The 23,031-nt window shown below is 46.8% G+C and overlaps 3 non-coding genes and 3 pseudogenes across 3 annotated transcripts; 2 read left to right on the top strand and 4 right to left on the bottom strand.

The window, feature by feature from the left end:
* Positions 1-671: 671 nt before the first annotated feature.
* On the bottom strand, positions 672-789 carry LOC116356416 (U5 spliceosomal RNA). Its single transcript, XR_004204912.1, has one exon. It is a non-coding gene; the product is annotated as a U5 spliceosomal RNA (small nuclear RNA).
* Positions 790-1,133: 344 nt separating this feature from the next.
* On the bottom strand, positions 1,134-1,284 carry LOC116356407 (uncharacterized; annotated as a pseudogene).
* Positions 1,285-9,676: 8,392 nt separating this feature from the next.
* On the bottom strand, positions 9,677-9,793 carry LOC116356414 (U5 spliceosomal RNA). Its single transcript, XR_004204910.1, has one exon. It is a non-coding gene; the product is annotated as a U5 spliceosomal RNA (small nuclear RNA).
* A 334-nt stretch (positions 9,794-10,127) lies between these two features.
* Positions 10,128-10,268, bottom strand: LOC116356410 (uncharacterized; annotated as a pseudogene).
* An 8,757-nt stretch (positions 10,269-19,025) lies between these two features.
* On the top strand, positions 19,026-19,200 carry LOC116356405 (uncharacterized; annotated as a pseudogene).
* A 326-nt stretch (positions 19,201-19,526) lies between these two features.
* LOC116356415 (U5 spliceosomal RNA) lies at positions 19,527-19,643 on the top strand. Its single transcript, XR_004204911.1, has one exon. It is a non-coding gene; the product is annotated as a U5 spliceosomal RNA (small nuclear RNA).
* The last annotated feature ends 3,388 nt before the right edge of the window (positions 19,644-23,031 follow it).

The following is a 23,031-nucleotide window of genomic DNA, read 5'->3' as shown; positions in this document are numbered from 1 at the left end:
CCGAACTGCTCCGTATCCTTATCCCTCCAAGAGAACCGCACCGTGTTGGCTATGCCAATTCCTGGCATCCCCTTGTTGGAAGGTATTTGTGCCATTTCCGTCCAGGACAATGGCACTTCTCTCAAAACAAACCAACAAAAGCTCTCTTCTCAAAGAAGCTCAAAAAAATGAAACCTGGATAATTAAAATACAACTCCCACCAGAACAAAAACATTTCCTCCCTCCTGCCTTCCTACTTCGACCTTCTGACTCAGCGAGCTCTGGGGCACCTCGGTACCAAGCATGATCTGAGCCAAAAGGCAGAGAAGCGATAACCCACAAATGGAACCCTGCACCCGCCGGGCACCCGGGGGTCTCGGCAGACCTCAGCGGTTTGGCAAAAGCTGTCTCCTCCCCACCCAACGTTTCCCTGGCGACAGGCAGGTGTTTTTTTTTTAAAGTCGCCAATGCGTCTTTAAGTCACTAGCTCTTCGCGCCTAGTGCCACTATTTGTTCAAAGCCCTACAAATATGCCAGTTGTCCGTCCGTCCGTCATTGGGCTTGAACTCAATTGCCCGAGCGACTACTTTGAGTGGAAAAATACACCGGTCAGCCGGATTGAAGTCAAAAGTCCGAGCAAAAGTCTCGGCGCCGTCGTCATCTCTGTCAATTTCTCTTGAAACAAGATACCGGGCTCTGCAAGAAGCAAAGCCCCTCCAAAAATATGTTGAACTCGTAAGTGTTCCTCACCACGGAAGTCTTTAATAAAAGGTGAAAGGCTTGTGCGTAAATTAAGAGAAACCAGAGTCGTATGGAAGTCAGAGGTCGGGGCCCGAGACACACTCTGTGCACTCTAGGCCGGGTTCCTGCGGGTGGTCCCGGAACCCACTCTTCCAAGTTTTCGAAGGGCTGTGGGTAAAGAGTCACAGACAGACAGAGACAGAGAGAGAGACACACACACACACACACACACACTCTATCCAGGCCAATTTATTTATTTTTTAAGTAAAATGGAGGGAAACGGGGGACCCCATTGAAGGGCGCTTCGCCCTTCTTTCAGTTTGGATGTTTCTTTTTTCTTTCCTTCTATTCTTCTGCTAGCTAGCTGTTTACATAGCTTTGTGAATTTGTATTTTTCCTTGACAACGGGAGAAAAGTGTTTCACCGTTCCCAGAGGTACTGCAATACCGGGTCGATGCGCGGAGAGGACGGAGCAAGCCCCATTTCCGACTCCCTGTTCGAAAAATCCATTTAATATGTATCAGATATTAAACTGACAAGAACAGATTTAAAAAAAAAATATATATATATATATATATATATATATTTATTACCATCAATAACATTCATTCACACTCAAATAATGTTATTTTAATTTAATAAACAAACAAAAACCCATAAACAAAAACTCAGGGGAGCATCATCCCTCCCCGTCATACCTAACCAATAACTTTCCCTTTCTCCCCGTCCCTAATCTATCCCCTTACAAATCTAAATCACACCCAGCCCTAAACCCCCCTTCCACCTCTCCTGGGCAGCATGCTGCCCCCACTTCCTCTCCTCCCTCTTCATCCTCCCCCTCACGTTTTCTTCCACCCTCCTCACTATCCCTTCCACCCCCCAATCTCTCCCCGTCTTAACCATGTTCTGCCTGGCTTCCCACAGCCCCCGTTTAAAGAGACTCATGAGAAGCCAGAGCAGAAACCTGTCCCTATCCGTCCCTCTCGCTCTCCCTACACCTCTCTCTAACCTGGCCCACGTCAATACAAAATCTCCTCTTACCAAACCTAACAACACCCGTGCCCTAGCCCATACTACTCCGGCAAAGGCACAGTCCCAAAAGGCATGGCACACAGTCTCCTCCCTGCCACAAGAGGATCTTGGTCAGGTGGGGGATCGCGCCAAACTATGCCGGTATGATGGAACGTACCGGCAAGCACTTGTGGAGGCTCAACTAATTCAGGTCCTTGAGCCTGTTGTCCAGGCCCTGCGCCAGCACTCCCTCCCAGACCACTGCCGAGATGCCCACTACAGGCGGCGGACTCCCTACCTGTCTGACCTCCTCGTACAGGTACCTGTGATCTAAACCTACTCGGACAACTTCAACCTCAGGGTGCGCACGCAGCCACTTGGCCGCATGGCCAAAGTGCCATGGCAGCTGTTCAGAACACACCATTACGCTTCTCGCCTGGTACGAGAAGAACACCCGCAGGGGGTAACCGGACGGGTGTATAACCAGATGAGCAAGCTCTGTCGACCGAAAATAAACTTAAATTGCTTCCAGCTTGAGGGGGAGATGTGGTACCCCCTACCTCCCTCCCCGATGGGACAGAGCATGCGTGTCCTGGCGACACACTCGTACGTGGCACCCCACATGAACTGAAACACAAGCCTCACTAGAGGCCTCCACAGACAAGCCGACAATGGGTAGATGTACGCCAAATACAAAAGAGACGGCAATACATCCACCTTGAGAACCAGGACCTTGCCTATAAAAGACAAAGACCTAGCTTTGCAGGTCGCTAGCTTCCTCAGTACCACTGCGATACCCATGTTCCAGTTCAGCGTCGCTGAACCAGAGGTCTCAAAATGGACCCCGGGAATCCTCAGGGCCTCCTCACAGAGAGATAATCCCCCGGGCACATCCGTCCTACCACGCCATCTTCCGAAAAACTTAACGGAAGACTTTGCATGGTTCAGAACAGCTCCCGACGTTCGGGTGAAATCCCCAATGATGGCAAGGGACCTTGTCAGGCACGAGACCTCTGTGCCTCTATCCAGGCCAATTTACTCTAACACCCCCTCGCACATGGACCGGAGGCCGTCAAGCCTCCGAAAGAAACAAAAAAAAGGTGTCAACGAAAGCCTGCTCCTTCAGTACATCCCGATCGAACTTCCAGTACCCCCTACCGAAGAGACAGACTGTTGACCCTACCTGCAGGAACAACCCGTCGTGGTCCGAAAAGAACACAGGCAACAGTCGCCCAGACAACTGACCCAAAGACCTGGATACAAAAATGTAGTCGAGCCTCAACCCCCCTGGAGTTGCGCCATGTAGGACCGGCCATTGTCGGAGTAATGTGCAGGCCACCATCAACCAGACCATGGCTAGCCATTAGTCCGGTGATAGCGCCTGCACTACTATCCCCTCCTACTCCCAAATCTATGTTAAAATCACCTCCTATAACCAAGTGCCTATTTGTAACACAGAGGGGCGTCAGCCAGTCCACCATCTCCCTCCTGTCTGCCGCCACCTGCGGCCCATACGCCACCACTAACCTATACCTACTATCCCTAAATGTGACATCCACCCCAAAAAACCCTCCCCTGCATTACAACAAAAGTGCCCTCTACCTTCACCTCCCTATTCCCAAACAAAATCCCGACTCCTGTCAAGTGCACCCCTCCTATATTCCAAAATGACTCTCCCTTGTCCCACTCCCTCCTAAATCTATTTACATCCCCTCCATCCCTCAGGTGAACCTCCTGTAAAAAACAAACATACAAAACACAACCCCTCTAAAAAACTAAAAACCACCCTCCTCTTAACAAAGTCCCCAAATTTACAGAAATATTCATTAATAAATAAAAACAAACCCTCTACAAATAAACCCAAACCAACAAAAAACAGGAGACTCACCCGGTGCTCCCCTGCTCCATCTCATCCGGCAGGGATGTCCTCTCCTGACGCCCCCCCGTCCTCCTCCATCTCTCTAACCCAGGATGCAGGCAGTGTGTTAGGCCTCTGAGTGCCCTGCATCCTGGGTTCTACGCCAACACTTGGGACTTGCATCCCAAGATGGCGTAGCAGTAGGTCGTCCTGTCCTGTCATGTCCCTGTATATATCGTTTATTTTTAGTTTTTTACATATTTTCTCCACATATCTCTTTGAAAACATTTTGCTAAACCCTAAGCTTCCAAATACTCTCCTGCAACCCGACTCACCCAATGTAGCTATTTTTTCCAAAGTATTTATATTTACTTCGGGACCCCTCAACTGAAGCTAGCCAGCTAACCAGCGGGTATGCTAGCGGTCTCCAGCTAACCGGTCATCAGCTAACCTGTAGTTCGGAAAGCTCTCGCCTGTTCGTACAACGCGACTTTAACCAGAGCACAACGGACCTATTTATTTTTCATCCCCGGATTCCCACCGCAAACGGAACATCTTTCAGCTGGATTTTTCAGCAAATAGCTATCTAGCTAAACCGCAACCTCGGATTACTCCTGGCTAGCGTTTCCACCCACTTAGCTTGAAGCTAGCCCGGCCGTAGCACCTGTGCTACTCCTGAGCTACAATACCCGGGCCCACGACCGGTCTACCGATGTCATCGCATGAAGAGGAATAAACAGACTCACCCCATCGCGACGTCCCCCAAAGGCTAACTCTCTAGCCCTCGCTATCTCCCTGCTTGCTAATTCGGCCTGCTAACTGCTAGCTTGTCCAGCTCCGGCCCGCTAACTGCTACCTTGTCTAGCCCGGGCCTACAAACTGTTAGCTTGTTAGCACAGGCCTGCTAACCGCCTGAATCGCCGCGTCTCAAACGCTCACCGGACCCATATTTACTTTCTATCTCTTTTGACTTTTCATTTGTTTATACCTTCCGGAAACCTGCCTCACCCAATGTGATACGGAATCGCTATTATTTTTTATTTATTTTTAGAACACACTCAAGAACCTCCAGAAGCTAACCAGCTAACTAGCTACAAGCTATTTAGTCATTGTTAGTTTTTTTAAAACCTGGATAACACTCGCCAGGCCAGCTTCCCTGCCCCATCCACCGCTGCCCCCTGGACACTGATCTCTTGGCTACATAGCTGATGCACGCTGGACTGTCCATTAATCACGGTACTCCATTCTGCTTGTTTGTTCTATCTGTTGGCCCCGTTGCCTAGTCTACGCCATTTTACCTGCTGTTGTTGTGCTAGCTGATTAGCTGTTGTCTCACCTACTGTTTTAGCTAGCTTTCCCAATTCAACACCTGTGATTACTGTATGCCTCGCTGTATGTCTCTCTCAAATGTCAATATGCCTTGTATACTGTTGTTCAGGTTAGTTATCATTGTTTTAGTTCACAATGGAGCCCCTAGTTCCACTCTTCACGCCCCTGATAACTCCTTTGTCCCACCTCCCACACATGCGGTGACCTCACCCATTACTACCAGCATGTCCAGAGATACAACCTCTCTCATCATCACCCAGTGCCTGGGCTTACCTCCGCTGTACCCGCACCCCACCATACCCCTGTCTGCGCATTATGCCCTGAATATATTCTACCATGCCCAGAAACCTGCTCCTCTTATTCTCTGTCCCCAACGCTCTAGGCGACCAGTTTTGATAGCCTTTAGCCGCACCCTCATACTACTCCTTCTCTGTTCCGCGGGTGATGTGGAGGTAAACCCAGGCCCTGCATGTCCCCAGGCACCCTCATTTGTTGACTTCTGTGATCGAAAAAGCCTTGGTTTCATGCATGTCAACATCAGAAGCCTCCTCCCTAAGTTTGTTTTACTCACTGCTTTAGCACACTCTGCTAACCCTGATGTCCTTGCTGTGTCTGAATCCTGGCTCAGGAAGGCCACCAAAAATTCAGAGATTTCCATACCCAACTATAACATCTTCCGTCAAGATAGAACTGCCAAAGGGGGCGGAGTTGCAGTTTACTGCAGAGATAGCCTGCAAAGTAATGTCATACTTTCCAGGTCCATACCCAAACAGTTCGAACTACTAATTTTGAAAATTACTCTCTCCAGAAATAAGTCTCTCACGGTTGCCGCCTGCTACCGACCCCCCTCAGCTCCCAGCTGTGCCCTGGACACCATTTGTGAATTGATCGCCCCCCATCTAGCTTCAGAGTTTGTTCTGTTAGGTGACCTAAACTGGGATATGCTTAACACCTCGCCAGTCCTACAATCTAAGCTAGATGCCCTCAATCTCACACAAATCATCAAGGAACCCACCAGGTACAACCCTAACTCTGTAAACAAGGGCACCCTCATAGACGTCATCCTGACCAACTGGCCCTCCAAATACACCTCCGCTGTCTTCAACCAGGATCTCAGCGATCACTGCCTCATTGCCTGTATCCGCTACGGAGCCGCAGTCAAACGACCACCCCTCATCACTGTCAAACGCTCCCTAAAACACTTCTGTGAGCAGGCCTTTCTAATCGACCTGGCCCGGGTATCCTGGAAGGACATCGACCTCATCCCGTCAGTTGAGGATGCCTGGTCATTCTTTAAAAGTAACTTCCTCACCATTTTAGATAAGCATGCTCCGTTCAAAAAATGCAGAACTAAGAACAGATACAGCCCTTGGTTCACCCCAGACCTGACTGCCCTCGACCAGCACAAGAACATCCTGTGGCGGACTGCAATAGCATCGAATAGTCCCCGTGATATGCAACTGTTCAAGGAAGTCCGGAACCAATACACGCAGTCAGTCAGGAAAGCTAAGGCCAGCTTCTTCAGGCAGAAGTTTGCATCCTGTAGCTCCAACTCCAAAAAGTTCTGGGACACCGTGAAGTCCATGGAGAACAAGAGCACCTCCTCCCAGCTGCCCACTGCACTGAGGCTAGGTAACACGGTCACCACTGATAAATCCATGATTATCGAAAACTTCAATAAGCATTTCTCAACGGCTGGCCATGCCTTCCGCCTGGCTACTTCAACCTCGGCCAACAGCTCCGCCCCCCCCCGCAGCTCCTCGCCCAAGCCTCTCCAGGTTCTCCTTTAACCAAATCCAGATAGCAGATGTTCTGAAAGAGCTGCAAAACCTGGACCCGTACAAATCAGCTGGGCTTGACAATCTGGACCCTCTATTTCTGAAACTATCTGCCACCATTGTCGCAACCCCTATTACCAGCCTGTTCAACCTCTCTTTCATATCGTCTGAGATCCCCAAGGATTGGAAAGCTGCCGCAGTCATCCCCCTCTTCAAAGGGGGAGACACCCTGGACCCAAACTGTTACAGACCTATATCCATCCTGCCCTGCCTATCTAAGGTCTTCGAAAGCCAAGTCAACAAACAGGTCACTGACCATCTCGAATCCCACCGCACCTTCTCCGCTGTGCAATCTGGTTTCCGAGCCGGTCATGGGTGCACCTCAGCCACACTCAAGGTACTCAACGATATCATAACCGCCATCGATAAAAGACAGTACTGTGCAGCCGTCTTCATCGACCTTGCCAAGGCTTTCGACTCTGTCAATCACCATATTCTTATCGGCAGACTCAGGAGCCTCGGTTTTTCGGATGACTGCCTTGCCTGGTTCACCAATTACTTTGCAGACAGAGTTCAGTGCGTCAAATCGGAGGGCATGCTGTCTGGTCCTCTGGCAGTCTCTATGGGGGTGCCACAGGGTTCAATTCTCGGGCCGACTCTTTTCTCTGTGTATATCAATGATGTTGCTCTTGCTGCGGGCGATTCCCTGATCCACCTCTACGCAGACGACACCATTCTATATACCTTCGGCCCGTCTTTGGACACTGTGCTATCTAACCTCCAAACAAGCTTCAATGCCATACAACACTCCTTCCGTGGCCTCCAACTGCTCTTAAACGCTAGTAAAACCAAATGCATGCTTTTCAACCGGTCGCTGCCTGCACCCGCATGCCCGACTAGCATCACCACCCTGGATGGTTCCGACCTAGAATATGTGGACGTCTATAAGTACCTAGGTGTCTGGCTAGACTGCAAACTCTCCTTCCAGACTCATATCAAACATCTCCAATCGAAAATCAAATCAAGAGTCGGCTTTCTATTCCGCAACAAAGCCTCCTTCACTCACACCGCCAAGCTTACCCTAGTAAAACTGACTATCCTACCGATCCTCGACTTCGGCGATGTCATCTACAAAATGGCTTCCAACACTCTACTCAGCAAACTGGATGCAGTCTATCACAGTGCCATCCGTTTCGTCACTAAAGCACCTTATACCACCCACCACTGCGACTTGTATGCTCTAGTCGGCTGGCCCTCGCTACATATTCGTCGCCAGACCCACTGGCTCCAGGTCATCTACAAGTCCATGCTAGGTAAAGCTCCGCCTTATCTAAGCTCACTGGTCACGATGGCAACACCCATCCGTAGCACGCGCTCCAGCAGGTGTATCTCACTGATCATCCCTAAAGCCAACACCTCATTTGGCCGCCTTTCGTTCCAGTACTCTGCTGCCTGTGACTGGAACGAATTGCAAAAATCGCTGAAGTTGGAGACTTTTTCTCCCTCACCAACTTCAAACATCAGCTATCTGAGCGGCTAACCGATCGCTGCAGCTGTACATAGTCTATTGGTAAATAGCCCACCCTTTCTCACCTACCTCATCCCCATACTGTTTTTATTTATTTACTTTTCTGCTCTTTTGCACACCAATATCTCTACCTGTACATGACCATCTGATCATTCATCACTCCAGTGTTAATCTGCAAAATTGTAATTATTTGCCTACCTCCTCATGCCTTTTGCACACATTGTATATAGACTCCCCCTTTGGTTTCTACTGTGTTATTGACTTGTTAATTGTTTACTCCATGTGTAACTCTTTGTTGTCTGCTCACACTGCTATGCTTTATCTTGGCCAGGTCGCAGTTGCAAATGAGAACTTGTTCTCAACTAGCCTACCTGGTTAAATAAAGGTAAAATAAAAAAAAATCCTCCCTCCCTGTAGGCCTCTGGGCTGAGAGTAGGAGACCCCAACTCCCCAAACAGGAGTTGAGATCCCCCCAGACAAACAGCCCCCAGCCTCATCCTGCAAGTCACCCTCCACCAAATGATGAGGGGCTGAGGAAAACAGTGAGGTCAAAGACACTCTTCCCTCCCCCATCACTCGCTTGGCCTCCCCCTCATCCCCTTCCCTCCTTCCGTCCATTAAGCTCACCCTCCTCTTCACTCTCCTCTTCGGAAATGGCGGCAAAGGGGTGACATCGTCCCCCATCCCCACCAGCCCCTATGCCATCTCCCTCATCTCTTCCACCAGTGCGCTTGACGTCCTGCTTTTCCCCCACTCGTTCCTTCAGTCTCCCCTCTCTGCTACGTCCTTCGTTCCCTTCACCGTTCCCTCCTCCACCGCCTCTCTCGCCACTGTCCCCGCCTCCTTATCCTCCGATCCTTCCCTCCTCTCTCAGCCTCCTTCCTCCCATCCTCTTCCCGCGCATTCTTTTCCCCTGTGCCGCCATCACCGTCGTCCGCTCCCTTTGAATTGGAAAAAGTAAATAAATCTGATTACTAGTGAAAAAAAACTCTCCCTCCTGCCTTCCTTTGACCTTCTGACTCAGCGGGCTTTGGGGCACCTCGGTACCAAGCTTGATCTGAGCCAAAAGGCCGAGAAGCGATAACCCACAAATGGAGCCCTGCACCCGCCGGGCACCCGGGGGTCTCGGCAGACCTCAGCAGGTTGGCAAAAGCTGGCTCCTCCCTCCCTCCCCACCCAAAGTTTCCCTGGCGATACGCAGGTGTTTTTTTTTAAAGTCGCTAATGCATCTTTAAGTCATTAGCTCTTCACGCCTTGTGCCACTATTTGTTCAAAGCCCTGCAAATACGCCAGCCAGTCGTCCGTCATCGGGCTTGAACTCAATTGCCCGAGCGACGACTTACTTCTAGTGGAAAAATACGCCGGTCAGCCGGCTTGAAGTCACACGCCTGAGCAAAAAGTCTCGGGGGTGGCGTCGTCATCTCTGTCCATTTCTCTTGAAACAAGATACCGGGCTCTGCAAGAAGCAAAGCCCCTCCAAAAATATGTTGAACTCGTAAGTGTTCCTCTCCACGGAAGTCTTTAGTAAAAGGCGAAAGGCTGGTGCGTAATGAAGAGAAACCAGAGTCTTATGGAAGTCAGAGGTCGGGGCCTGAGACACACTCTGTGCACTCTAGGCCGGGTTCCCGCGGGTGGTCCCGGAACCCACTCTTCCAAGTTTGAGGGCTGTGGGTAAAAAGTCAGTCAGAGACACACACACATACTATCCTGGCCAATTGTTTTTTTACATTATTTAATTTTTTATTTTTTAAAAGTAAAATGGAGGGAAACGGGGGACCCCATTGAAGGGCGCTTCGCCCTTCCATCAGTTTGGATGTTTCTTTCCTTCTCTTTTTCTGCAAGCTAGCTAGCTAGCTGTTTACATAGCTTTGTGAATTTGTATTTTTCCTTGACAACGGGAGAAAAGTGTTGCACCGTTCCCGGAGGTACTGCAATACCGGGTCGATGCTGTTCGAAAAATCAATTTAATATGTAGTATCAGATATTAAACTGATAAGAACAGATGATTAAAATTGTTATTCTTTCTTTCATACATCCAAGCTGTGATCAATTCACACATTTATAACAATCCCATACAGAACGTTTTCAAAACGTTGTACCACCCCATCATAACATACACCACAATCTATTTCACAGTTGAAAAATCATCACGTCAATTACATTTTCTAACCGACTGACATTTCCCCCATCTCAATTCATGGTACATGGAAACATAAACACAGGGTATTGGTGTTCAATACACCAATGCGCCTGACCCCTTTTCTTTTGCAGGGGACCGCAGTGAGCAAAAACCACAATACATCAATAAACATAAGACTTCAAATCCCACAACAGTCTACCAAACCTACCTTCTAGGAAATACCTAACTGACCAGCCCTAGCCCCCCTTTCCACCACTCTAGGGCGGCATGGTGGCCCCACTTCCTCTCTTCCCCTCCTCCTCTCATCCCTCTCAAATCTCCCTTCCATCTCCCTGGCACCGTCTCTGCCCCGTATACCCCTATAACCCTTAGTCTATAATCCCCTATTGCTATGTCTACCCCCAAAACCCCCCCTGCATCACTACGTGTGTTCCCTCCACCTTCACCTCCCTTGTGCCAAACAAAATCCCAACCCCTGCTGAGTGGACTCCCCCTACACTCCACACTAACTTCCTTTTAAGACAGGGAGAGATTGGGCAGTGGAATGGATAGTGTTGGATCCTGTATTTTACATTATAGCCATTACCATATATATGATTGAATATTATCTGCTGTTGGCTTGTGTGGATGTATGTATGTGTTATGCAACATAGCTGACTTGAAACATTGTTAAAAGTATCAGGGCCATGGGACTTTCTCATGATGAAAAAATACAGAGAATCTTGAAGACAGGAACTGTTCAAATTATTTGGGAGGGGGGCACATTCAGAGCGGGGTGTTGCGAGAACAAGCGGTCTTTTGTTAGATAACAGGAGCCAGGTGCGAGATAACGGTATGGAGCATGAGAGCCTGGATGTTCTTCACAAGCAACATTTACATCTATCAACAGAAGCGCCAAGAGGCGGGGACCCGCCTGAGCGTCTGCAATAGGCTGCGCAAGTTTAAACCACGCCCAGTCTCTACTGTGATAGGCCAACAGACGGGTTGGAACTGTCTAATCACAGTATAAAGAATACTGTTTTACATACGTCTTATCAGTTCCCTGTTCTGCCCTGCGTGGTATTACAGTGAGCCCGTATATACGAAAGTTGCATTTGCCATTTATTACTTAGCTAATAAAAAATACATAGTATACAATCGGTGACTCATTGTTATATTTATCCTGATACCAGATTTGAATTTACGCAACTCTAACAATTTGGTGACCACCGACGTGATCTGGTAGAAGGACGACGCTGGAAATTGTCCGGCCGATTGGCCAGTACTGTCGTCGGACGGTGTGTCTCACAAATCCTGACGGGTCAACTAAAAGAGGTAAGCAGACACCTGTTGTGAAAAACTAAAGTTCTGCACATTGGAGTTATCCAAATTTAGCTTTGTAAGACACCTGTTTGATGTAAGTTACTAAATTTAAACTATTGTGACATGTGATATTGGAATATAGTTGAGAAAGTAATATCTCCATTGGCAACTGCAATTTTATTATTGATCAACAATACTTAATGGTGCATTGTGTATGGGATGTACTAGTATGCCTGGCTGGTAGCTGGTAACAGAGAACACTTACTACATGTATGAATGGTGGGTAACGGGTGACCACCAAAGCTTGAATGGATAGTCTGGGACTACATGTATGATTCATTCTAGCTGATTAAAAAAGTGTGACTGGATAGTCTGGGACTACATGTATGAGTGGTGGGTAACGAGTGACCACCAAAGTGCGAATGGAAAGCCATATGATGCGAATGTGATGTACTAGGCAGGGCCACGTGTGAATGACGGATATTTAAATTGATTACTCGGACTTGAGACCGATTTAGCCTTTGGGAAAGGGCCTCTCTAAGGTCCTAACAAAGCATAGGTGTGTGTGAAGTACATCGGGGAGTAAAGTCGTCGCACTGACTACCAAGTTTGAATGAGACATTAAGTTGTACTAGAAACGTGATCCGGTTGACACGTTAGTCATATGGAGTGATTGTATTTTTTATTTTGTACATTTGGTATTGAAGTAAAGGTGATAATCCGGGGGACACTAGACTACTTAATACCCTAGGGGACCCACAGTGCATAATTGAGTTCTTACTTTAGACCTAATTGGGGGCCGATTTAGCCATAGGGAAAGGGTACCACTTGGGTTTTAGTAAAGGCATAGGTTGTTGACAGTATTGTAGTGTACATAAAATGTCGTTGAATATAGAAAAGGTGTTAAATGCTGAAGTCCACTCTAGAATTGACTGAAGGCAGAGAGGGTAAGGAGTGGAAGAGACGGGGTGAGAAGCTGTACAGAGAATGGACAGAAGGCGGGGCCATTGCGTCTCCCACTGGTCTGCTTGCTGGGGTGAATGAAGATTTGTGTGTGTGTATGGTGTAGATTGAAGCTTACTGGCGTAAATGAAGATTTGTGAGACTCAAATCGTGTGCATGAAATACGCTTGATATTCAGTCGAGGACTAATATCGGTATGAATGAGGTCGGGGACCAAGCGAGTGTGGTACATTAGGTATTTCAGTTGGAGCTGGTACCGTTGTTGAAAAAGTCGCAGGCTTCCTGATGAGAGTTATATCATAGAATATTGAGGGGGTGTGCATGACTGTTGGAAAAGTGTTAAACTCTATTAACGTAAAATTCTGTGTGTAGATTTATATTATGAGGTTTGAACTATACTAATATTGTAGAATTACATAATCAACATCTGAACATACTTACGTTAAACATTAATTGAGCCACTGAACAATAGATAAGATATACACTAGGTACGGGGCGACGGGTGTGGTCGATGTAAGATGGGAGTGGTGTTCTAACCAAGTGCTGAGAAATAAGGTAGATTTATTTTGTTCTTTTAATTAATTTACATTATTGGTTTTGGTTTGATTGTTCAGATAACACCATTGAAATTAAACAGGAGGTTAAGGTATACTAACATTAGAATCTGTTTTCATTATGGGGAACAATGAAAGGCCCGCAGAGTGGATTGCAGGCTGAGGTTTTTATGTTAAAGGGACAGTACACATTTATCACAGTTGTGTGTCTAATGGCTGGGTATTTAAGAAGTAGTTTGGGGAGACAATTTGGAGAAACACGAATAAGACATGAAACATCGAGACAAATTATTTGAGTTTGAGGGGATTATCATAATTATTAGGTTTTGTTTTTGTAGTAAATGTTTGGGTTAAGGGGATTTCCATGTTCCCAGAGACATGATATTTTAAAGAGGCACGCTCACATATGGAACCTTATGAGTTTTTTATTTTCTGAGTTTTAATTACACAAGTGATTTTATTTTATTTTAAGGATAAAGGGTTCTTTAATATGTCTAATATGGTATGAAACACGAATGTAGGGGGATGGTGTAACCTTTGACCTGCTTTCATGGCTCTCTCGGGTGGTCTGATCAGCCACAAGGGGGTGCCATTTGAATAATGAATTTGTGGTCATGGGTAATACTGTTTTTTTTTTAAATAAGTTTTTTAAATTTAATTTATTTTTTAAGGTAACTTAATTATAGTGGAGTTTAATTAACCTATATAAAGACTTTAGAAATTGCCACCATAGACATGTTTAAAAAAAAAAAAATCCATGAGTTTAGATAAAGCCAAACAGTGAGACATTTAGTTAAAATGTGGAAACATGGGAAAAGGCAGACAGAAGAGCCCTCCCCCGCACTGCAGAGACCTTGAAGGTTGGAGAGCAGAGAGGAGAAGTTTTAGAAGGGAGCCAGGACAAGCAAAGATAACAGAATGTGTAGATAACAGTTACTGAGTGGAGACAAAAGGAAGAATTGGACATGTGGAAAATGAAAGGGGCGCTCCTACATGATAATGTCAGAACAGAAGGATAATATACTAATCTTACCTAAGTCATTATTTAGAGTAGGTAAGGTTGTTACCTGGGCAGAGCCAGGTATCAAAAGGGGGATGGGTAAATTGTGGTCTAGGATAGGATGGGGCCTATTGGATAAGAAACTAATAATTTTTAAAAATATAGCTAACAAATGGGCATAGAAGTTAAAGATATAATCAGACAAAACATATGAGAAACTGTTTGTTAACCAAGCCTGTATGTCCAGGATTTTATGCATTACAGGTGAACTACAGGTGAAGTCACTCAATCCAGTCCCAGAGGCTTGTTGGGGGACCATACCAAGGACTCCTGGTGACAGCTAGCTGAAAGAGCTACCCCGATTCATATCGCACGGCGGGAGGGTAAGACACACTGACACTGTCGAACAATAAACAGTGTTCGAGAGGAGAACTGGAATTAACAGAATTCCGGGGGCCATCTCTCGAATGAAGTAACCCTCCCTGTCCTGTCACCCCTGTTTTTGTTCATAGAAGTGAAGATGTGTCTGGCTCTTGCTAAGTGATGTGTTCTCGGGGAAAGGGTGGGGCTTCACATGGAAGCTGTTCGTCTGAGCTGTCTTATCGTGGGTGACATATTCCTGATACAGCATGTCCTACTTGAGTATGCGGAGAGTGGTAATTTGACCCATGGTTTAGACAATGAGGATTTTGTTCCAAAATAAGCATAGGAGATCCCTAGATCTGGGTAGACAGGAAGTTAGAGTAGAGGTTGGGAAGGATCTCTCAATGGAGTTTTATGTAGACCAAAATGGAGTCTCGCCCAACTACATGGCAGTCTAGGACACAGAGCCATTATGGCATATATCGGTGCAGGTTCCCATATTAATCGTGGACACAGGTCATAGCTCATTTGGAGAGAGAGGGCTATATGAATCCACTCACCCAGTATGGAAGGACAAAGTATACATTGATAACATTGGGGTTCCACGGACGTGGACTGGATTAATTATATTTATTATAATCAACAGCGCTTTAACAATTATACCAGAGATGCTATTAAAGGTTTTGCAGATCAGACTGAAGCAACCAGCCTGATGGCTTGGCAGAATAGAATTGCATTAGATATGTTATTGGCTGAAAAGGGAGAAGTATGCGTGATTATCGGGACCATGTTTGTGCTTACATCCCAAATAACACAGCTCCGGACGAATCAGTGCCCGAAGCCTCAGCTGGTTTGACCACCCTGGCTCACGGTTTGGCAGAAACCTCTGGGGTGGATACTTCTCTGACTAATTGTTTTGATAAGTATGTTCGGGAAAATGGGAAAAAATATTATGATCACTGTATTATGGGCTACATTCACCTTTGTGACTGTTTTAGTTTTATGGGGCTGTTGTCTAATTCCCTGTGTATGAGACCTTATTTCCAGGACTCTAGAGAAATTGATGGAAATAGATGGTGAGGTACCAGCGCATTCCAGGTTCTGACCCGTGGAGTGCTGAATGTATGTCTACAGAACAAGTGGATGAAAATTATAAATTAAATGATATTAAATTGTGAGGGTGTCCGTATGGGGATTACATGATAACCAACTTGGGACAGTTCTAGGATTGGAGAAGAGGTTATCCGTATAGCATAGGGGATCCCACAAAGGTGGATAGGTTTTCCATGACATGGGGAAAACCTGGGAGCACTGTTGAACTTTGTAAAGGTGATGAAATCCTACTAACCATCGAAACTATTAAGCTCTCTGATGCAGGCACTTACACCCTCGGACTACAAAGGACCGGGAAAGACACGATGGGTGTGTTTTCTATTAAGGTGCTGCCAAAACCAGAGGTCCCAGACGAACCAGGGCCAGACACACTCCTCTACCACCCCTGGACCGAACCTGCCACCACTGTGTTAAAAACCCATTCAGGTAATTAATGTTAGACTATTCAGCTATTGATCAATTAGGCACTGAGACTGGTTTTGATGGTAGGGACAATTAGGCACTGAGACTGGTTTTGATGGTAGGGACAATTAGGCACTGAGACTGGTTTTGATGGTAGGGACAATTAGGCACTGAGACTGGTTTTGATGGTAGGGACAATTAGGCACTGATACTGGTTTTGATGGTAGGGACAATTAGGCACTGAGACTGGTTTTGATGGTAGGGACCATTAGGCACTGAGACTGGTTTTGATGGTAGGGACAATTAGGCACTGAGACTGGTTTTGATGGTAGGGACAATTAGGCACTGAGACTGGTTTTGATGGTAGGGACAATTAGGCACTGAGACTGGTTTTGATGGTAGGGACAATTAGGCACTGAGACTGGTTTTGATGGTAGGGACAATTAGGCACTGAGACTGGTTTTGATGGTAGGGACAATTTGTGGCTGTCTTATATGAGGTATACAGCTAAGACCCTGAAAAGAAAGGACTGCATGAGTTACATGAAACATTGGTCATGCTAGACCTGTTCTGGCTACACACCCATTTGCTATAGGAGAGGGGTGGTTGTGTATTCTAAGAGGTTTTTACCAGGTTCAGCCCAATTCAACTCTCTGTTCCTCTTTGAGCCTTGTGTTTCCTACAGTACCTCCTCATCGGGCCCCTTGGGGTGTTAAGGCATATGGGGGCAATTACAGTCGCATCACGGGTACAGGTAATGGCATTGATTATGGGAGATTGCCTGAAGCTGATTGCAGTAGTAACATAACCATTAATTCCACTTGGCCAGTTACAGGCCTAAACCAAACTAGTGGTCTGGCTGATGTGTGGTGGATCTGTGGACCCAAAAGAGTGCTGAGACCCATTCTTAGAGGAGACTGGCATGGTACGTGTGCTCTGACCAGTTTGATAATTCCACTGACCATTGTTGATGTTACTGCTGAGCAGCTGTTGGGTTCTGTATCCAGGGGACCTGAAAACATTCCATCCCATGGGAGACATAGACGTAGTGCTCCATGGACAGAGGATGTAGTTGACATATACACTAACCTGTTGGGGGTGCCAGTGGGGGTTCCTCATGAGTTTCAGGCCCTGGGTAGGAATGATGGACTCTGGCACTTACTACCTATTATAGGTCCAGCCATAGTGGATGCTAGACAGACTGCATGGATTAATTATATCTACTATAATCAACAGCGTTTTGTGAATTACTCCCGTGATTCACTCACTGGTATGTCTGAACAGCTTGAGGCCACATCTAGCGTTGCCAGACAGAGTAGACTTGCTTTGGATATGCTTCTTGCCAGTCAGGGGGGCGTCTGCAAGATGTTTGGTGAACAATGTTGCACGTATATCCCTAATAACACCAGTCCAGATGGTAGTATATCTAAGGCCCTTAGTGGGCTTGATGCACTATCTGCTGAGATGAGGACCATGGCGGGGGTGGAGGAGTCTGGACTGTTCTCTTGGTTGGGAGCCTGGTTTGGTAAGTACACTGGTATGGTGGCTACTGGATTTCTGACCCTAATTCTTGTATTTTTGTTATTGCTTATGTGTTGTGCTGCTTGCATCATACCGTGTTTTAAGGAGTCTGTTACAGATGTGGTGAAGACTTCAGGCATGATGCCTTTGCTTGATGCTCCAGTTGGAGATGCTGATACTGAATCATGCTTTCAGGGGAGGATGGGACTGACTGAGGATGACCCATGGTATGCTGTGGGTGAGGTAGTAGAATACATTTTACACCACCACAGTTCCTTGTTATACATTTTTTATGATAGGTTTTCTTTCCAGTATGTTTGTTCTCCCTGTTGTGAAGGTTTCGAGTCCTGGGTGGCATGGTGCCCACCTGGTACAGGATAGGAGTAGCTGAGAGGAACAGATGGTTTATAATAATGCTTTGCTCTGCTTTACTCTGTTTTCCATGACCAAAGTTTTATCCTACGTCTTACATGTCAATAAACAATAAAGTCTTATCCTGTTTTTGTCAACAGGGGGATTGTTGGATCCTGTATTTTACATTATAGCCATTACCATATATATGATTGAATATTATCTGCTGTTGGCTTGTGTGGATGTATGTATGTGTTATGCAACATAGCTGACTTGAAACATTGTTAAAAGTATCAGGGCCATGGGACTTTCTCATGATGGAAAAATACAGAGAAGCATGAAGACAGGAACTGTTCAAATTATTTGGGAGGGGGGCACATTCAGAGCGGGGTGTTGCGAGAACAAGCGGTCTTTTGTTAGATAACAGGAGCCAGGTGCGAGATAACGGTATGGAGCATGAGAGCCTGGATGTTCTTCACAAGCAACATTTACATCTATCAACAGAAGCGCCAAGAGGCGGGGACCCGCCTGAGCGCCTGCAATAGGCTGAGCAAGTTTAAACCACGCCCAGTCTCTACTGTGATAGGCCAACAGACGGTTTGGAACTGTCTATCACAGTATAAAGAATACTGTTTTACATACGTCTTCTCAGTTCCCTGTTCTGCCCTGCGTGTTATTACAGTGAGCCCGTATATACGAAAGTTGCATTTGCCATTTATTACTTAGCTAATAAAAAATACATAGTATACAATCGGTGACTCATTGTTATATTTATCCTGATACCAGATTTGAATTTACGCAACTCTAACAATAGTGAGGAGGGTGGAAGGAGACTTGAGGGGGAGGATGAAGAGGGAGGAAGTGGGGGCAGCATGCTGCCCGGGAGAGGTGGTAGGGGGGTTTAGGGCTGGGTTTCATTTAGATGGTTTAAGGGGATAGTATGGGGACGGGGAGATAGGGAAAGGTAGTGGTTAGGTATGATGGGGAGGCAAGATGCTCCCCTGAGGGTTTTTGTTTGTTGTGCTCTTTTGTTATTAATTTTAAAATGCCTTGATTTGAGTTTGAATGGGATTATGATTTTGTAAAGAGTGAATGGCATTGAATGTAATAAAAATCTGTTCTTATCAGTTTAATATCTGATACGTCCCCCATTGGGGGACTATATATTAAATTGATTTTTCGAACAGGGAGTCAGAAATGTGGCTTGCTCCATTCGCTCCACGCATCGACCCGGTATTGTAGTACCTCCGGGAACAGTGCAACACTTTTCTCCCGTTGTCAAGGAAAAATACAAATTCACAAAGCTATGTAAACAGCTAGCTAGCAGAAGAGAAGGAAAGAACATCCAAACTGAAAGAAGGGCGAAGCGCCCTTCAATGGGATCCCCCGTTTCCCTCCATTTTACTTAATATTTTTTATTTGTTATAAATCAATTGGCCTGGATAGAGTGTGTGTGTGTCTCTCTGTCTCTCTCTGTTTGTGACTTTTTACCCACAGCCCTCAAACTTGGAAGAGTGGGTTCCGGGACCACCTGCGGGAACCCGGCCTAGAGTGCACAGAGCGTCTCTCGGGCCCCGACCTCTTACTTCCATATGACTCTGGTTTCTCTTCATTACGCACAAGCCTTTCGCCTTTTATTAAAGACTTCTGTGGAGAGGAACACTTACGAGTTCAACATATTTTTGGAGGGGCTTTGCTTCTTGCAGAGCCCGGTATCTTGTTTCAAGAGAAATTGACAGAGATGATGACGCTGCCGAGACTTTTTGCTCAGGTGTTTGACTTCAATCCGGCTGACCGGTGTATTTTTCCACTCAAAGTAGTCGCTCGGGCAATTGAGTTCAAGTCCGACGACGGACGGACTAGGCGTGAAGAGCTAGTGACTTAAAGACGCATTGGTGACTTAAAAAAAAAAACACCTGCCTGTCGCCAGGGAAACGTTGGGTGGGGAGGAGACAGCTTTTGCCAAACCGCTGAGGTCTGCCCTTACCCCCAGGTGCCCGGCGGATGCAGGGTTCCATTTGTGGGTTATCGCTTCTCTGCCTTTTGGCTAAGATCAGGTTGGGTACAGAGGTGCCATAACACTCTTAGTTAAAAGCCGATGGCCGGAGGGCAGGATCGACAGTCAGCCAGAGGGGCTGGACTGTGCAATACGTTGCAATTCGGTTGGAAGAACAAGGGCCAGCAAAATTGGGAACAGAGAATGGTTCATCAGGATGGTGATCATTGAAGGGTTAAGGGTGGACCCAGGGAACGTTTACTGCTTGCAGCGGAACATGGAGGCGGAGGGCTATGACCTGTCCCTAAACAGTGAGGCCTTGTACAGGAGATGTATGGACACCTGCAAAGAGAAGGCAGCCAGTGAGCCGTTCTCAAACTTTCCGGTTTACCCCTTGTGCCAGTTGGATTTAAAGGTCATCACCGTACACATTTACAACCCCTATGTGGGGGATGACAGCATCGGGGCTTTCCTAGGCCGGTTTGGAAAAGTGAGTCCCGGGGTGAGGTACCTACAGGACGGGTATGGCATCTGGTCAGGGAGGAGACAGTTCCGTATCACACTGAACACGGATCCGGAAGGAGCTGATAAGTTGGTTCACCCACTAGCCTTTTTCTCCATTGGAGCGGACCGGGGGTACCTGTTTTATTCAGGCCAACCAAGCTTTTGTAGACACTGCCGTAGCTTCGATCATTTGGCCACGGGGTGCAACGTGCTGAAGTGCAGAAACTGTGGGAAACCAGGTCACAGTGCAGCCAACTGCAGGGAGGCTCGAGTCTGCAATGGCTGTGGGAAGCAGGGCCATTTGTATAGACAATGGACAATGGACCTATGCTGAGGCAGCCGGCGATGGCCCTGAGGAAGGCGCGGCGGGATCTCCCCTATGGCCAATAGAGGAGGTTCTTGAGGAAATTCGAGCGGCGGCAGCGGAGGTGGCAAAAGCCCCGGGGGAAAGTGCAGTAAAGGAGGTCTGTACGAAGGGGACTGAGGCCTGTTTTGTTCCTGAGCTTCCTGGGACCTTGGAGATGGACACCAATCCTGAGGAGGGTTCAATGGACTGTGCACAGGTACTGTCCAGGGAAGACCACTCTTCCAGTCCTGGGGAAACATCACAGGTCTGTGGACAGGTATTAACCTGTGTGGACTTTTCCAGCCCTGAACGCTCTTTCATGGCACCAGGCACGCCGAACAGTGACCTATACTTGGAAGGGGTGAGTGGCTTCGGGATGGGGGAGGCTCCTATCTGACAGACTGTATAGAGATGCTGGGTGGTCTTGTTTAGTTTCTTCTTCATTGGTATGTTTTTTTTTACAGTTGTAACAGTGAATGTAAGGCGATTAAGGGATAGGGGGAAGAGAGGAGGGGTGTTTCAGTACCTTTCCTGTGTCTCCTTCCAGGTTTGTTTTTTACAAGAGGTTCATTTAAGGGACATGGGGGATGTTTCTGTGTTTACAAGGGGGTGGGCGAAAGGAGAGTCCAGATGGGGGATAGGGGGGTGCACTCCTCTGGGGTGGGGATTATGTTTGGGGATAGGGACTTGTGTGGTGGGTTCTTTTTCTGTCATACAGGGGAGGGTTTTAGTGGTTGATGCAGACTGGAGAGGGGCGAAGTTTCGTTTTATTAACATTTATGCTCCTGCTGAACCTCGAGGTAGAAAATATCATTTTTTGGCTCTGCCAGATGTGTGTGTTACTAATCGAACTGTGGTTTTGGGCGGGGATTTCAATGTCTCTTTTGAAGGCACTGGGGACTTTAGCCTACCCTATTTGGTTTCTGTGGTTAAAGAATTTTCTTTATAGGACTCTTTGAGAGTCTGCGACCCCATTGGGGAGGGTATGACATGGGCAAACTCAATGGGTTCCCGTAGTCGTACAGATATTTTTTTACCTATATCTGTGCTAATCTCGCAAGTCACTGTCTCTCCGGTTTGGTTTTCTGACCATTGCCAAGTTCAGGTAGTGTTCTCGGTAGACGTGCCGATATTTGGTTTTTCGAAATTAAACTCCAAAATTTTGGCGGATCTTTCTTTTAGGGAGGCTTTTAAATCCCATTATGAGATATGGGGGGGGATCTCAAGCCTTTTTTTGGTTCCCTAGTTGAATGGTGGGAGTGCGTAAAGCGCAATGTGTGCACCCTGGCCATTTCGCACTGTGGCGCTAAGGCCCAAGCAGATAGGAAGGTTTTTCACTGGCTTCAGGGAGAGCTGACTGCCTTGGTGTCAGCTGAGAATAAGGGTGTGTGGAGAGGATGGAGGGTTTAAAAAGGAAGTTGGGGCTGTATTTTCAGGGGAAGGTCAGGGACTTTCTCTTCAGGTGTCAAAGAGACACGTTTGAGTTTGGTGAGGCTAGCAGCTCATATATTTTTTAACAGATTAAAGCTGCCCGTGCCAAATCAGTTATTGCTCAGTTGCGAACAGAAGGGGGGGGGGGGTTTCTGACCCAAAGGGGATGGTGGAAGCAGAGTCCACTTTCTACCAAGAATCCTTTAGGGAGAAGGACATAGATGGTTCGAAAGAACGTGTCTTTTTGGGGTTTTTAAGGAAAAACGTTCCCCCGGAGGCAGCCTCTGATCTCGATCGCCCTTTCAAGCTTGCGGAAGTTGAGGCTGCTTTGCGGGGTTTACCCACCAATAAGGTGCCAGGTTACGATGGGCTTCCACAGGAGTTTTATGTCACCTTCTGGGAGATTTTGGGGAGAGATTTTCTTTCGGTAATTAACCTCTGCGCACGGAACCCGCCAGCGGGCTGAAATTCCACAACATAAGGTGATCGCTACATAAATAGTCATATTAAACATTCATAAAAATACAAGTGTCTCACATGGTTAGAAAGCCTAGAATCTTGCTAATCCAACTGCGTTGTCAGATTTAAAAAAGGATTTACTGCGAAATAATACGATGCGATTATCTGAGCATAGAGCCCCATAAATAAAAGTTTTTAACTAGCACAGGCGTAACATAATCCAAACTGCATTAAAATAAACGATCTTCGTCTGTTCACAATTCCAATGCTCATTGTTACACAATGAATGATCTTTTGTTTGATAAAATCCGTTTTTATAGCCTAACACGAAACATTTTGTGAACCGCTTGTGTCATGAATTC

The sequence above is a fragment of the Oncorhynchus kisutch genome, linkage group LG22 (genome assembly GCF_002021735.2).
Source record: "Oncorhynchus kisutch isolate 150728-3 linkage group LG22, Okis_V2, whole genome shotgun sequence".
NCBI classification, from domain to species: Eukaryota; Metazoa; Chordata; class Actinopteri; order Salmoniformes; family Salmonidae; genus Oncorhynchus; species Oncorhynchus kisutch.
Note: the sequence above shows the minus strand (reverse complement) of the source record. Positions and strands in the feature narration are given on the sequence as shown.